The 3,987-nt window shown below is 37.2% G+C and overlaps 1 protein-coding gene across 1 annotated transcript in view; it reads right to left on the bottom strand.

Annotated features, from left to right (window-relative positions):
• The window catches only part of Kcnj16 (potassium voltage-gated channel subfamily J member 16), a 59,709-nt gene extending 56,411 nt beyond the window's left edge, over window positions 1–3,298 (bottom strand). Inside the window, exon 1 of the mRNA XM_029483631.1 lies at window positions 3,259–3,298. The gene's annotated coding sequence lies outside the window, so the exon portion shown is untranslated. The remainder of the gene's footprint in view (window positions 1–3,258) is intronic.
• Window positions 3,299–3,987: the final 689 nt, after the last annotated feature.

Here is a 3,987-nt window from a genome sequence, read left to right as displayed (position 1 = left end):
AGAAAAGAAAAGAAAAGAAAAGAAAAGAAAAGAAAAGAAAAGAAAAGAAAAGAAGAAAAGAAGGAAGAGAAAATAAAAGATGTGGCAGTAAATTGAGCAGGTAAAATCAAACCATATCCTATTCATACAAGAAATTCTCAAGGAATAAATAAAAGCAATCCCTTATTCTCTTACAAAATTGTAGTAGTGGGGAAAATATGCAGTCTACTATATTATTAAAAAAGTTATTTTCATCATTAGGAATTAAATATACATGTATGGTAAAAACATAATGAAAGAAATTAGGGACAAGTCTTGAAACCTAAGGCTTTAGATATGGAAAGTGATGAAGCTTCCTAAGCAATAGGCACTCAATCAATTGTTAAAATCTGTCCCCATGAACAAAAAGTCACCATTAAGCTCAGATAAGTGGGGGAAAGGAAAGGAGGGGAGGGGAGGGGAGGGGAGGGGAGGGGACAGACAGACAAAGAGAGAGTTAGTGGTCCATTTGAAGTACCAGATACATCAGAACACAACAACCAATGTCAGATATCTTGCTGGATACTTTCATTGTTCTCTATAGTCAACTTTTTTTCCTCTTGGAGACAATGAATAAGAATAGAGAAGTGAGGAAGTTTATGCATGACAAAATTCAGTCAACTGTCAGTTTACATTTTAGAGAGTTGAAGACGTTATGCAACTGTTCCAAGACTATATACATCCTGAGTAGAAAATCCAGGCTTCACTCCTTAGATGGATATAACAGAACAGGTACTTACTAAAAAGTCTCTGACGAGAGCTCTTCAGCATTAGGAACACAGTAATCCTCACAAGTGTTTCATTCCCACCTTTCCCTGCGCATATGTGCGAGTGAAATAATCAAAATATTCACCAAATTTTTAAAAACTAGGCTTGTGGCCACTTTGCCTAGCACTAGAAATCACCATAGGATACTCAACTATAAACTTCATGTTGGGCAAAATTTCAACAGTTTTCATGTGGTAGGTTTTGGATTTTTTTGTTTGTTTTTGTTTTCTTTTGTTTTGTTTTCAAGACAGGGTTTCTCTGTGTAGCCCTGGCTGTCCTGGAACTCACTTTGTAGACCAGGCTGGCCTCGAACTCAGAAATCCACCTGCCTCTGCCTCCCAAGTTCTGGGATTAAAGGCGTGCGCCACTCAAGTGGTAGGTTTTACAAACTAAACCAAGAAGTTACACAGATTATTTGACTACCACATATTTATTGTATTTGATCTTTTTTGCACCTACTCTTATTTTACCTATTCTTAATTATATCTTAATTCACATTGAAGTCTTCACCATTAACACATTTATGTATTTTGTAAGAAAATTATTTTTTTCTAAATATCCTTGAAAATTCCTCACTTGAGTTAACTTAGCAATTAAAACAATACATTAACAGGACTGAAAACGTGGTTCATCAATTAAGAGCAACTGCTGTTCTTACAGAAGACCCAGGTTTGGTTCCTCAAAGTAGCTAACACCTCCAGTTCCAGGCAACCAATGCCCTCTAAAACCAGTAGGTACCAAGCATACTCATGGTGCACAGACATGTATTTTATTTATTTTAATATATTTATGTATTTTTATTTATTCGCACTTGTATATATAAAATTAATTAATGCATCAAAATAATATATTGAATGCCCTTTGAATTCTGATTTTATGCTTTCAAATGTCAAATTTTGTTCTGATTTGGTTTTGTTTGCTTGTTTATTTGCTTGACTTTTGAAACAGTGTCTCTCTATGTAGTCCTGACTTACCATTAACTGGCAATATAGACAATGCTGGCTTCGAATTCACAGAATTCTGTCTGTCTCTGCCTCTGCCTCCTGACTACTGAGATTAAAGGCTTGCATGCTACCCCAACATTTTTGTTTGAGACCGATTTACCACAATTCCCCTGTTCTAAAATTAAATTTATATACAATGATATCCACCAGATACTTATCAAGTCTTTTCTTTCCCTCTTTCTCAGTCTCTCTGTGTGTCTCTGTGTGTCTCGGTCTCTCTTTCTCTCTATGTCTCTCTCTATTTGTCTCTTTCTTTGTGTCTCTATATGTCTCTGAGTATCTCCGTGTGTCTTTGTCTGTCTCTGTCTTCTCTCTCTTTCTCTGTCTTTCTCTGTGTCTCTTTCTCTCTGTCTCACTTTGTGTGTCTCTGTGTATCTTTCTCTGTGTGTCTCTGTCTTCTTCCTCTCTCTCCCCCTCTCTCTCCAGCCTTTCAGCTTGTCCACTGTTGTCTCCTAATTTGAATTGAACTCTGAACCTTGTTCATTTTTAGTCTTCCTTTTTGGCTTAAATTCAGAATACCCATACATTTGTGCTACAAATCAGTTGCAATTCAAACACCTCATGCTATTTATTTTTATTTGGAGGAGGGGCATTAAAATTATACATAGAGAATGTGTGGTTTACATTTACCATAGTAACTGTATGGTAAGAGAGAACACAATGTGAGAAGAACACAAATATATTATTTTGTTTTAAAGAGGCTCAACTTTCAGCAGCATTTATCAAGCTCCCTAGGCCCTATGGCTCTTAATATGGTTCCTCATGTTGCGGTGATTCCAAACATAAAAGTAAAATTATTTTTGCTACTTCATAACTGTAATTTTGCTACTGTTATGAATTGTAATGTAAATATCCAATGTGCAGGTAATCTGATATGCAACCCCCCCTCCCCAAAGGTCACAACCCTCAGAATGAGAACTATTGCTTTACAGGAATGAAGGAATGAGTTCCTGGTATAAAATTCATGTTAAAACAAGTCTAGCGAAATAGATGCTTTATTTCCTCGTGTATCATTATAAATGCTTAAAAGAAAAATTCTTAAAGCTCTTTGGTTGATATACAATATACAATTTTGAGGCATACACATTGATAAATATACATATATACATTTTGGTTCCAATAATCTGATCTTGAAATAAATATCAGAATACCACAGGTGGGATCAACATGATATGTGACTTTAAATATCTACCTGTATAATGATAGATAGATGAGACAAGTTTCATACACTCTACAAATGCTAGTTTGAGACTGCTTTTCCCCAAAGCCTCAAAAGAAATTCAGGAATGTGACATACCCTTATTAAATCACTTTAATTGCATTTAATTCAACATAAACATTTGTACTTATGATCATGGAGCCTTGAAGATCTCACTCTTGCCCTCCCCCCACCCACCAAAATTCAGTATGTGTAAACTGTCAATGTAGCAGAAGATTGTATAATAAAAAAATATGAAGCAATGCTTACCTTCATTCACACTCTTCCACAGGGAGGTAGGAGCTGCTTGCTCTCAGCTTGCAAGGGTTATGAATGCTCGTTAGTTAATAATAAAGGAAAGAAAAGTCTCCGATATCAAGAACCCAGGTTAACCATTGACACCGGTTTGCTCCTCTGGTTCCACCCTGGAATCTACATCAGCAGCCCCTGGCATCTTCTGAAGCAGGCAATAACCGGTCAGCTGAGACAGCAATGACCTCACTGGTTCTGTTTCTCTGAAGGTCACTCAAGTATACCCTGACAAGTTTGTCTTTTCTGTTTTCTTTTTTTCAGGGATACAGAGGAGGAAGAAGAGCTTGAGCTTTGGAGCCAGAAGTATGCCCAGACATGCCAGTAAATGACTGATATTTACAAACAGGCTTATTGAGAAATAACCTACAGAAACAAACGCTCCTGTCTGTCTTATGGCTTTGAACTGTGCCATACAATGAAATTCTTCTCAGCAGAACTCTTTGTCCATAGCCCAACAGGTGAGGGCTGGGATTGTATGCCCATGGACAGTGAGACAAGACAACTAGAGATACCCAAGTCTTCATCCTGCTATTCCACATAAACCAAACGTAGTTCATCCGGGCAATTCAGTAGACTAGCCCTGATAAGGTGGAAGACAGTGGGTTGGAAATGGGAACTGCTCCTTTACAGGATCCCAGGGGGTCACATCTTAACAGTGAGATGGGGAAATAGAACCCAGATTGTAGT

The sequence above is a fragment of the Mus caroli genome, chromosome 11, assembly GCF_900094665.2.
Source record: "Mus caroli chromosome 11, CAROLI_EIJ_v1.1, whole genome shotgun sequence".
In the NCBI taxonomy this organism is placed as follows: domain Eukaryota; kingdom Metazoa; phylum Chordata; class Mammalia; order Rodentia; family Muridae; genus Mus; species Mus caroli.
This window is presented reverse-complemented; position numbering and strand designations above follow the sequence as displayed.